At 37.9% G+C, this 13,440-nt stretch overlaps 1 pseudogene; it reads left to right on the top strand.

The window, feature by feature from the left end:
* The first annotated feature begins 2,875 nt into the window (after positions 1-2,875).
* LOC149391672 (putative enoyl-CoA hydratase 1, peroxisomal pseudogene) lies at positions 2,876-3,711 on the top strand (annotated as a pseudogene).
* Positions 3,712-13,440: the final 9,729 nt, after the last annotated feature.

Here is a 13,440-nt window from a genome sequence, read left to right on the forward strand (position 1 = left end):
AGCTTGCTTTTTTTTTTTTTTTAATAGAAACGGTAAATTTTATTAATAACTGGAAGAACTCCGAAACAAGGGAGAGCAGTACGGAAATGAGCAAAGCTCAGACAGGCCTAAAACAACAGCCACCGAAACTACCGAGCCAAAAAACATCAAACCAAAGCGGAAACCCAATCCCTAGACAAAATAGAAAAAGGGAAATCATTTAAATCTTTACAGTTAACATGTAACCAGAGAGCAATACAGTGATTAATGCTTTCCATCACTGCGCCGAAGTTCCAATCCTCGTCCTCGAAAATGATCTTGTTTCTTTTGCCCGAAATACACCAAACAGCGGCCAATCTAGCTATCTTGAAAGCAACCGTCCATTTAGGATTCCTGTTGTACGCAGCTGGCGACGAAAATAACTCGGCCACAGAATTAGGCCGATGGTTGTCGAGCGAGAAATTCTTAAAGATCCAGTCCCAGACGAGGGACGAACAGGGACACTCCAAGAAGAGATGCTGGATATCTTCCGCTGCGCTTCTACAAAAGGGACAGCAACTAGGAAGAAGGGTCCATTGGGGATTACTCCTTTGGACGAGATCTGACGTGTTTACCTAGAACCAATCTCCACCCAAAGAATTGAACCTTTTTAGGAACTTTCGCCTTCCATATTTCGTCGACCATGGCCACTGCTAGAGAGGGAGAGACGGGAGCCAAATCTGAATACATAGACTTTGAAGAGAAGGAGCCAGAATCATCGAGCCATTTTCTTCGGTCTTCGAAGTTTCTCGTCTTTCAAGATTGTCTGGGTCAGTTAAGCAAAAGCGAATTTATTTCCATGGCTTCTCTCTTACTCAAGCATGACATATCTTTATGGATTGGGACTCAGTTTCTTTTTGTACCAGAGCCGACTTTATACGCAAAGACGAATGGCTTGTTGCGGTAAAGAAGCCTCTGACTCAGATCAACTCTATATTCTCATTTTTATCTTTATTTTTTTTTGCCGTGCACATCCTTTATACCATTTTTTATTTTACCTTTTAGCTTACTAACCTTTGTATGCTTTTAAAATTTTCATGTTTTATGAATACATATCATCTCAGTAAAGTAGAAGGGAATTTTCTTAAAATGAATTAGTTCTCTTGAAATGATTTACGTATTTTTCTAATTTGTAAATTTAAAAGTTAATGTGCAGTACTATGGATGTCTTATTCGATACGAGTTTTGTTTTCACAAAGTCCCACAAAGTGCATTCACGGCCCGCGAGGTCTCCAAGATGTACCTGGCCTTGTGCTCGGGACCCACTCCGGAATGTGACAAAATCATGGTGAAGTCGGGCGGGGTGTCAAAATTCGCAACGTGGTAAGTCTACGCCGCTTCTGACGTGAAAAGGTCGCTCTCGTGCGGATCCTCTGTCAGAGACATCGAAACGCCGTTCGAAGTGGCGTCAGTGAATGGATAAGGGCAAGATAGGGACGGAGGAGGTAAGTATCTTAGATAAAATTGTAGCCAAATTAAAAATTAAAATCACGTTTTATTGTGCAGTTGAGCAATTTCTTTATTTGAAATTTAATATTTTGCAAATTAGTCAAGATTTCGCGATTGTTTCGAGAACTACTTCATGGATTGGGACGCAGTTTCTATAAGGTATTGGTCTCTGTGAGGTTGCTCGTGTGCAAGATTGTATATTTCCTTTGTGCATACATCTCAAGTTCCACCTTAACCTCACGAAGCTGGTCTCGAAGTGTCTCGGTCTCCGCCTCCGGGTGCGAACCTCGCTCGACCTGAGCCAACTTAGCCTTCGTCCGAGCAAGCTCCTCCTGGGATGCCCCCAAGCGCCGGATGAAGTCGTGCAAAATCCCGTCGCTCCGCACGGCCCTCGCGTACACCTGCGACGACAAAGAGCAAGGGTTAAAACTAAACCTACGCTTACGACAGAATAAAAAAAAAAATTGACCCTCTGAGCGTCGGTAACCCCCGCCTGGAAGAAGGCAATTCGACACCACGCCCTTCCACCAGGACAGTGGGGATCCCTTGAGATGGCGGAAGCAATCCCCTCGAGCCTCTATCGCCTCCAGCTCCACCGTCGAGTTCACCCTCTTGGGTTCGGAACGCTCGTCAGGAGGCGCCGATATCGAAGCCCTCTTCAAAGAAGCACGGGGCTCTGGTTCAGCTACGTCAGCAGCCTCGATGCGCTCTCCCCAAGTCGCCCCTAATAAACTATTAGGTGCGACTTTTGGGGCATTCGGTGTGACAATCATCGCATTGGATGCATCTATTTGTTCTAGTGACTATCAAAACTTTAGTAACTTCGACATATATTTTTAGCTAAAAGCTTTGGTACTGTTAACACTTATAACTTTTTTTGTTCAGTAAGCTCGATACGTCGTTACTTATAAACTTATATATAGTTACTTCACTCGACACATCTAGTTACGATATATGTTATTGTTAAAACTTAATATTTTTTCAATAATAATTTAAAATTTAAGATGTGTTTGATAATTTTTTTTTGTTTTAGTCTATGAGCAAGTGTTTTAAACATAAAAATAATTAGAATAAATCTCATTTTTACCCCTTGGACTCGTACTTTCGTTACCCCCTGGACTCGAAAATGTTACAAAACTCAACTCAAAACTCAGATACGTGTTACAAGGCTCAACTTCCGTCAGTATTTGGAAGTTAAGTTATCACGTTTTGATGACGTGGCATGATTTTAAAGGGTATAATAGTATTTTTGGTTATTCTAAATACTTTTAATATTTAGAATTATTTATCAAATTATTATTATATCAGTTCGATTTTGATTGTTCATCAAAGCTTCGCCGTGAATCCAGGACGGAGGATGTGATTTTCGCCTGATATCTTCGATGATTCAGCTAGGTAAAACCCATGGAAATCCCTGTTTTTCCTTCGAAAATTAGGGTTTTCTTATTTCAAATTTGGGGCTTTTGGAGCTTCGAAACCCTAACAATGGCGGACCAAAATCTGATCCTCGTGAAGATCGAACCCAACGGGATCGCCTTCGTCACAATCAGTCGCCCCTAAGTCGCTCAACTTGCTGACCAGAGCGATGATGAAAGACCTCCCTCATGGCTTCAAGGCTCTGGACCATGACGATTCGGTCCGCGTGGTGATTCTCTCCGGCTCTGGTTGCGCCTTCTGCTCCGGCGTTGATCTCACGGCGGCGGAGGACGTTTTCAAGGGAGACATGAAGGATCTCGAGGTCGATCTGGTGGCGCAGATGGAGCGGTGTCAGAAACCGATCGTCGGAGCGATCGGAGGCTTCGCCGTCACGGCGGGGTTCGAGATCGCTCTCGCCTGTGACATCGTCGTCGCGACCAAAGGAGCCAAATTCGTCGACACTCACGCCAGATTTTGGATATTTCCGTCGTGGGGTCTGTCTCAGAAGTTGTCGCGTACAATCGGAGCCAACAAAGTGCGCAAAGTGTCGTTGACAGCGACGCCACTATGTGCAGAAACAGTCATAATCAGAAAGCCCGAGAAGTTCCAGACCAACTTTTGTATAAAGCCCGAGAAGTTGCAGCGGCCATAATCAGAAACAGTCATGACTTGGTGTTGAGATACAAGGCTGTCATTAACGACGGTCTCAGGCTCGACCTCGCTCACGCACTTGCGCTCGAAAAGGATAGAGCTCACGAGTACTATAACGGGATGTCGGTGAATAAGAGCAGAGCTCAGATTGCAATGTGTAATAACGCCATTAGTTAAGAGATTCTCAATGCAACATTTTCAAGTAGATGGGGCGAAATGTAACCGAAGTTCCAGTCCAGGAGGTAAAAATGGGATTTATTCTTATAATAGACATAGTATCTCGTTCAGTAAAACTGTTGGTAACTATTAATGTCATTGTTTATTGGGGCATAATCGGAAAGAAACTCAAAATAGGTATAGAAGCCCATAACTAAAAAAATAAGGGGCAATCTAGTCTTTTTCGTTTTCTTTTTTAAAAAATGCCGGCATAAATATTTAATATTTTCATATACATACATTTAAATGCATTTTTTTTCTTTGTTGGAAAAATATCAAATCTATAATGTTGAATTTCTATTGCGCTATTAAACAAAGTCAATCGTTAAGTTTGACAAAAATACACGTGGCAGCCTCGTAATAAACACGATTTAGTAATTTCTTTTATTAAACTTAATTAGCATTAATAATATCATTTTATAACAAAAAAATAATTACTTAATATTATAATCAAGCATTAATGACTTTATTAAAAACATTTTTATTATTAAAAACGTTAATTAGTCATTTTTTCTAAAAATGATACAATTGATTCTTGATTAATTTTAAGAAATAAAAATTAAATCTTTTTTATTATAAAAAATCAATTAAGTATTTTTTATAAACATATTAATAGTCTACTAGCCTAAGTTAATTAAATTAAATTTTAAGTTAATTAAATTAATTGAACATAACTGAACAGTAAATTTAATTAACTTAGAAATTATTTTTAGAGCAGTGTAGCAAAATAGCCAAAATAAAACTATGAAATTTGTTTTTAGCCTATGTTTGACAATTTTTAGGGATATAGTCAAGTTGCTTATGTTGTAATAATTAAGGTATGATTTGCCCTTATTTATTAACAAATTCGTCGTTTTCTCTCTCCTATTTTTTCCTACATTTTTTTTTATAAAAACTTCAAAAAATCATATATATCTCATATGAACTCGAGATTGAGTGATTCCAAATCCTACGGATTTGTGACACCGAGATCTTCAAAAATAGATCCATTGTGTTTGATGAAAAATCAAGTTTAATACCATAGATATAGAAAAATCACGTGATTACCTTAAATATGGAAATAACTGATTTTTTTTTAAATTATCGACATAAATATAATTTTTCATCAAACACAATGAGTCTATTTTTGCAGATCTCGATGCCACAAATTTTTAGGATCTGAAATCACTAAATTTCGAGTTCGTATGAGAAATATACGAATTTTTGAAGTTTTGATGCAAAACAAAATTATTTGAAAAAAAATAGGAGAGCAAAAGTGACGAATTTGTCAATAAATAAGGGCAAATCAGACCTTAATTATTGCCACATAAACCACTTTGCTATATCTCTAAAAATTGTCAAACATAGGCTAAATCAAAAATCACATGTTTAAAGTGGCCTAGGTAGTTACAAATATTTTATTTTTATTCTATGATGTACACGCTAGTTTTGGACCAAAATCTAAGTTAATCCAAATCTATGACAACCTTGTATTTTTTAGTACAAAAATACCCTTAACCCAAAATCCTTTTATTTTTTATTATTATTTTTATTGATTTTATATTTACTTTTTTTATCTTCTATCTCTCACTATCCTGTTCTTCTCATGTCTATTATATCTCTCATGTTTCTCTCCCTCGTGCGTAGTTGAGAAAGCTTTAATGTTTTCTAGCGGCCGAAAAATGAAAAGTGCAAGGTTTGTTCTCATTTTCATGCATTTTTGTTCACTTTCTTCACTTTAGGGTTTAGAGGTTTTCATGAAAATATTTTTCGTTCTACTAGCATTTTTTCGTTGAAACAACAATGATAGAACGATTCTGAGTATTCTGGAAAAATTTTAACAAATTTCTGAATTTTTTTTGAAAAAGCGTTGAAGATTTATTGACATTGTTGCCTTTTTATTGACATCAATGTCGATGAATTTTCAAACGATTCTGGAAAAATCCTTTCAAAATTTAGAAATAGAGCTACTACAATTGTGAAATAGTTAAAATTTGTACATAAAAGTCAATATTTTTATCCACCCAAGTATATAATTTACGTATGAGAGTTATTTTGAATTTAGATTATGCAGAATATTGCATTATGGTAACTCTTTAAACAATACTATGTAATATAATCTTATTTTTTAACACATATATAAAGCTGTTTGTGAGTTTCAGAGAATGAAAATTCTTATTGATCTTAGCCTTGAAGGCCGAAATATATAGATACAAAAGATCCTAAAATAAAGAGAAAATATAGGAACTAAAATAGGAAACTAACTAACACTATACTAATTCTAATCTTCGAGTATTACAGTATTAATTACAGAATATTACATAGTTAATTTTTTATTTTCTACACCCCCCCTCAAGTTGGCGCATAAATATCAATCATGCCCAACTTGCTTACAAGAAATTCAAAAACAGGCCTAAACAATCCTTTAGTGAAAATATCCGCAGTTTGCTCCTTAGTAGTAACAAAATGAGTGCAATTTATTCCATTGTCAAGCTTTTCTTTGATGAAGAGTCTGTCAATCTCGATGTGCTTTGTTCGGTCATGTTGAACCGGATTCTGAGAAATACTAATAGCTGCCTTGTTGTCGCAAAACAGCTTTAGAGGCAGATTTGCCTCCTTCTTTAGGTCTTCTAGAACTCTCTTAATCCATAACAACTCACATATTCGATTTGCCATCGATCTGAACTCTGCTTCCGCGTTATTCCTTGACACGACGCTCTACTTCTTGCTCCTCCATGTCACTAGATTCCCATACACATAGGTATAGTAACCCGAAGTAGACTTTCTGTCACCTGGACCGGCCCAATCAGCGTCTGTGAAAGCCTCAACTGTCCTGATGTCTGATTTCTTGAAGAACAATCCTTTGCCAGGGCAGCTCTTCAAGTATTTAAGGATCCGATATGCAGCCTCGAGATGTTCTTCATATGGATGGTGCATAAACTGACTGACAAGACTCACAGCAAAGGCAATATCGGGCCTAGTGTGTGCCAAGTAAATCAGCCTACCAACCAATCGCTGGTATTGCTCTACATTGACTGGAGTCCCTTCTACGATCATCCCAAGCTTTTGATTCGGATCAATAGGAGTATCGGCCGGTTTGCAAGCACTCATCCCGGTATCTGTAAGCAAATCCAAGACATATTTTCTTTGTGAAACTACGATACCTTGCTTGGATCTTGCAATTTCCATGCCGAGGAAATAGCACAATTCTCCTAGATCCTTAACTTCAAATTCCCTTGCCATCTTCTCCTTCAAGTCTTCCAACTCCTCATGATGATCTCCAGTGAGAATGATATCGTCTATGTAGACGATGAGAATGAGTTTGGCAGTAGTCTTGTCCCTTGACGAACTGAGTGAACCGCTCAAACCATGCTCGAGGTGATTACTTGAGTTCGTATAGTGCCTTCTCTAGCTTGCATATTCTTGACTCGAATCTGTCCTCAAACCCGGGAGGAGGCTGCATATACACCTCTTCTTCTAGTTTCCCGTTAAGGAAAGCATTCTTCACATCGAATTGCCCGAGAGTCCAGTCAAGGTTAACAGCAATAGAAATCAAGATTCTCACAGTATTGAGTTTAGCCACTGGGGCAAATGTTTCGGTGTAATCAATCCCGAAAGTATGTATGAATCCCTTTGCTATGAGCCTTGCTTTGTATCGTTCAAGAGTGCCGTCAGATTTGAACTTCGGAGTGAAAACCCATTTGCAGCCAACAATGGGTTTTCCTTTAAGCAATTCTTGAATTGACCACGTCTGATTCTTCTCAAGAGCTTCCATCTCCTCGTGCACAGCCTTATTCCACTCAGGTTGAGACAGAGCTTCCTGAATACTACCTGGACCAACCACAGATGACATATTTGTGATAAAGGCAGTGTATGAAGTGGATAGGTTAGAATATGAAATGTAGGCAGAGGTAGGGTATTTTGCACAAGTTCTTTTTTCTTTTCTGAGTGCGATAGGAAGGTCAGAGTCAAGAATTTCCTTACCATTTTCAAGATCTGGCGCCGGTTCTGAATCTTGATAGGTAGGTATTGTGACCGGCTCTACATCTTGATTTGGAAACTTCCTCTTATAGGTCTTGTCAAATAGAGAACTTGCCCGATTATTCTACATTTCTATTTGAGATTCATCATTTATACTTGGCTAATTTTCGGATATTTCATCAAATAGCTCAATATTATTTTCGAGATTTTCATTGATTTGCTCATTTATTTCCTGAATTTCATTCGGTTCATTAGACTCAAGAATATTTTCCAGATTTTCACTTTGTCTGGTTTCCAAAAATATTTCATTCTATCTATTTTCCGAATTTTTTTTTATCAAAGCATGATTCATCTTTAAAGCATGATTCATCTTCTAAATTATTCTCCCCCTGAAGATGAGACGCAAAATATGGTTTTGACTCAAAAAATTCAGTATCCATCGTGATAAACATTTTTCGAGAAATGGGATCAAAACATTTATAGCCTCTTTGAGTATTCCTACAAAAATGCATTTTTTTCCTTTTGGATCTAACTTACTAGCAGTTCTCTCCGGATTTCTTATGAAAACAGTACACCCGAAGATTTTTAATGGCATAGAGTTAAACACACGAGATTTTGGAAAATCGTTTTGAAGAATATCAATAGGTGTTTGAAATTTTAAAACTTTTGAAGGCATTCTATTTATTAAATAAGTAGCATGAAGAACACTATCACCCAAAAGATAATTTTGTATTTTGTTGAAAACATTATTGCTCGGGTGACTTCAAGAATATGCCTATTAAAGTGACGAACCACCTTTTTCCAGAATTTGTTGTTACCCTAGACGAACCCCAAATATCGCTATGAATGAGCGCAAAGGGTTTTTTGCCTTGTAGGGTCGTGACGGATAAGAATTTTTATGATGTTTCGCTAAAGCACATATTTCACATTGAAAAGAAGAGGGATTTTTATTAGTAAACAAATCAGGAAACAACTTGTTCATATAATGAAAACTAGGATGACCTAGACGGAAATGCAAAAGATAAATCTCCTTATTACAAGAATTGTTAAAAATTTGTAGACAAGAACTCTCTTGACCTTCTTTATTCAAGTGCATCCCCTCTTCCAAGATGTAGAACCCTTCACATTCCCTAGCACTGCCAATCATCCTCCCCGAGTCCAGTTCCTGAAAATGACAATGTGAAGGGTAGAAGATTATTTGGAAATTTAGATCACGAGTTAACTTACTGATAGAAATGAGATTGCAAGCTAAATTATGAACATGAAGAACTTTAGATAGGGTAAGAGGTGGTGAAACACTTATATCACCGAGTCCAGCAATAGCAGTAAAGGATCCATTTGCAATTCGGACGTGAGCTGCAAGTGCTTCATCTCCATGTGTGGTGAGGGCAGACGAGTCTGAGAATGAGCCCGGAATTGAGCTCGATTAGATAACTCCAAGCATGAGTTTCCTCCTACTTTCCTCGTGTATGACCGCGGAGAATGCTTCACGGAGAGATGATAGTGGTTTTGTACTGAGTATCCGATCTCTGACCTCGTCGAGGTCTTTGTTGAGTCCGGATAATAGTTTAAACGCACGTTTGGTCTCCACTATCATGCGGTTGAGTTTTGAGTCTTCGAGGCAGGTTCAGAGGTGATGTTCGTAGATGTCGATCTTCTGCCATAGATGCGTGAATGCGCTGAAGAACTGAGTGACAGACATCTCTCCTTGACATAGGTCGTGGAGAGTGTTCGCAGTCTCAAACAGCTCGGACACATCTTTTGAGTTGGAGAAGATTTCTCTAGCTGCTTGCCAGATTTCCACTGCCATTAAGTAAAGGAGGAAGGTTTCTCCGATTCCGGGATGCATAGAGTTTATGAGCCAAGACATCACCATGTTGTTTTTTGCCTTCCAATTCTTAAATGTAGGGTCTTCGATCTTCGGAGATGTAACCACGCCTGTGAGATAGTCATCTTTTACCTCGTCCCGATATGAACATGAGCACGGATTGAGGCCACTGTAGGAAGTTTTTGCCATTGAGTTTGTGGCTCGTGATATGTTGAGAGAATGATTCAGAGTGAGGTTGAGTGAGCGAGGTCTGTGAGGTGGTCGAAGTGGTGTTGAGAGCGGATGAGTTTTTGAAGGAGTTCATGATGATTGAATTTTTGGGCTCTGATACTATGAAGAAATAAAGAGAAAAAAGTCGGAAGTGAGAGAGAGTGTTCCGAGACTTTGAATGTTATTCTTTCTTATTATTGATATGAAAATCGTATCACCTATTTATACATATGATGGATACATTAGACTAGACTAGATACATGATTAGTGTAATAAATAAGTGTAATAACTACTTATAGGAAATAGAGAATAATAAATATTACACAGAGAACAAAACATAAAAAATAGAATGAAAAATAAATGCAACACTTTTCTCAAGTGAGGTGAGTTCCAAGAAGTGTGGGTTCCCGAGACACGCTTGTCAGGAGAAAGGAGAAGTGACGGCGTGACGAGGTGAAGTTTTGGCGAGGTAGGAGCTCGCGAGGTGACGGGCTAGCGAGGTGTAAACGGTGCCAAAAGGAAGGAACTTGTGTTCTCTTCTCCTTTGTTAGAGAATTCCCCAAAATAAGGAAAGAGAAATTCTCTTCCCTTATTTTAGGGAATTCTCTACTAAAAGGGAAGAGAAATTCTCTTCCCTTAAAAGAGAATTCTCTTCTCTTAACAATTAATTTTGATTTAAATTTAATGGTATTTTATTTGTAGTGTTTTTAATTGAATGGACTAAAAAGCAAAGACATTTTTATGTGTGTGTAATTATTTCATATGACTAAATGTGTTGTTCTATTTAATTGTATGTAAATATTTTTTTAAGGGAAACGTGGTGTTTTTATTAATAACCCTCGCTTATGGCGGAGGAAAACCGTGGTTACACAAGATATTACAAAGCAAAAAAAAAAATGCAAAGCAAAATTAAAAGGAAATTACAAATAAAATACTAAGGGTTGGTAAGGTTTATGTTTGAGAATCGAGTATCAAAATCATCAATGATTTCAATTTCGCGAAATGTCTCTTGTGCTCGTCGACTATGTAGAATCCAATCTTTGCCCACCGTTAAAGCCTCGACCATCTCGGGTGATAAACTACAACGAATATCATCAATAATACGCCCCGAACTACTAAATGCGGATTCAGAGGAAACGGTTGAAACAGGAATCGTCAGAATATCACGAGCCATACTTGCTAAAATGGGAAGCATTCCTTCGTGTTGCCTCCACCAATCCAAGAGGTCAAGTTTGGTGTTCGAGTACTCAACGTGAAGATGAGTAGTGTATCTTGATATTTCGTCGTATATCGGTCGAGACGGTTGTGGAGATCCTCTCCCTCCTCTCCCTCTTGGAGACGATTGTGGAGATTCATCAACTCCACGAAAGTGTCGGTGAACATACAAGAACATATACTCTTCTTCTTGCCTTGCATTTCGTGGTGGGCTAGGTTCGGGGGGCGGTGCAACTCGTTCTTGATAGACCCTGAAAAGATCATAAAAACCCTCCACGATCCTATTGTGATCATGTGTAATATAATCTTCCCCGATGAACATATCTTGTAAAAAATTTAAAAACATTTTAAAACCATCCAGTTGAATACGAGGGTCTAAAATACAAGCATACCCATACAAGTAAGGAATTTTGCCTTTACCCCAATATTTTAAAAATTTGTCTCTCATAGAGGAAATACAATCTTGAAAAATTACATAGTCCATATTGGTTTTAAAATGTTGAGCAATTGCACAAAGACTATGAATTGCTAAATGAGAAGTAGGTTTATAAACAGCAGATAAACAACAAGTTTGGTCATAAAAAAGTTTGAGAAAAGTAACAAAAACTTTAGCCATGTTAATATCTTCCTCGCTTAGTGCACCTTCACCTTAACTCAAACTTGAATTGTAAAAAGCTACAATAACCTCATAATAACCCTCGGATAAGAAATTTGTTAACATCAAGTATGTGGAGTTCCAACGAATTTTATTGTCTACATGAAAGGTTCTTTCATGTAGTCCATGAAGTAAAAATCTCCTCTTAAGTTCATCTACCCTTGGGGTTGAACTATTGATCCAACTTATAGCATGTCTAATTCTCTTAATCCCATAATGAAAAGCTCGTGCCCCACTTTGAACTATAAGGTTAATGATGTGTGTGGCACATCTTTGGTGCATAAGGTTTTCCTCACAAAGTATTTTGGTTTGTAATCCTCTAATTATGGAATCATTGCTAGTGGCATTATCTAGGGTCACGGAAATAATTCTAACACTAAGTTCCCACTCTTGACTAACACCTAATATAATCTCTAATATGTTATTCGCGGTGTGCTTTCCTTCTATTCTCCTAAAGGCTATAATCCTTTTGTTAAGGTTCCATTGTTCGTCTATGTTATGAACCACCACACTCATAAAATCCATCCTAGATTTACCCGTCCATATATCAGAGGTCAAGGCTACACTAAACGTTCCAGAAGATAAAATGGCTTTCATTTTTTCCTTTTCTTCCAAAAAATATTTGAGTACGTCACGCCTCAATGTTGATCTAGAAATAATTTGAATACCAGGTACCAAATAACTAACATATTTAATAAAACCTTCATCCTCAACATGACTAAATGATTGGTTCGTGGAAATGATGTACTCAACTAAATGTGTCCTATGTTCTAAGGGATCGTGAGTACTTACATTACTTGAAGAACCAATCGAGGAACACTTCTTGTAGTGGTGTTTTAGACAAGAAGTTCCTTGCACGCCATTTTGAGCTTTGATGACATTTCCACATGTTAGACATTTTCCTCGACGGGTAGAGCCTTCTCCCATTTGCTCGAAAAATTGCCACACGTGGGATCGAGCCTTTCTTTTCTTTCGGGGCCTTTGCTCTTGTTGTATTGGTTGTGGTATTTGGATTGGAGGATGATGTGGTTGCACCTCTTCGGTCTCCTCCTCATCGTCTTCCTCCTCATTGGCCTCCTCCTCCTCCTCCTCCTCGGGGTTAATATGTTCACTTTCATATTGTCGATATACTATATAAGGATCTTGGGTTTCATCATCATCCTCTTGTGGTAGTTGGGCTTGTTGGGAATTTTGGACTTGAAATTGGATTTGATTAGGTGGTTGAACATAAGGGGGATTTGGGTTTAACTCGGTTTCGTATTGGGTTATGTTGAATGATGGAGGTTGGTAAGAAGATGAATGTAATGGAGTCGGGTCAAACTCGGTGTTTTCAAAATTAGGAAATTGGTTTAATCCTAACCAATTTTGAGCAAATTGGATGGTCGGGGAATGTTGGGGTGGTGGAGGAATTGTGGGAGGTGTGTTTTGGGGTAAAGGAGGCGGATGATGGGATCGGGATGAGTTAGACGATTTACGGGACATTGAAGTGTATAATAAAATTATTACTATATGATAAAATATATAACTATGGGAAATGAATTTTGAGAGAGATGTAGAAGAATGAGAGAATTAGAGAGTGTTTTGTGAAAAAAGATTGGAGATATATGGGTGTATTTATAGAGAAAGAAATGAGGGGATTAAAAATGAATTTTTTTAAATTTTTTGGGGTTCCAACGGATATAAAACGGTAATATTTGGGCTGAAACGGTCAAAAAATCTGAGCCATTGGATCTCCAACGGTCATAAATCCAATGGCTCAGATTTTTTTAAAAAAAAAAAAAAGAATCCTGCGGTTTGGAGGAGAAGAGAGAGAGGAGAATAT

Source organism: Urtica dioica, chromosome 7 (assembly GCF_054948205.1).
Source record: "Urtica dioica subsp. dioica isolate 48M chromosome 7, U.dioica_male_clone48M_v1_H2, whole genome shotgun sequence".
Taxonomy (NCBI): domain Eukaryota; kingdom Viridiplantae; phylum Streptophyta; class Magnoliopsida; order Rosales; family Urticaceae; genus Urtica; species Urtica dioica.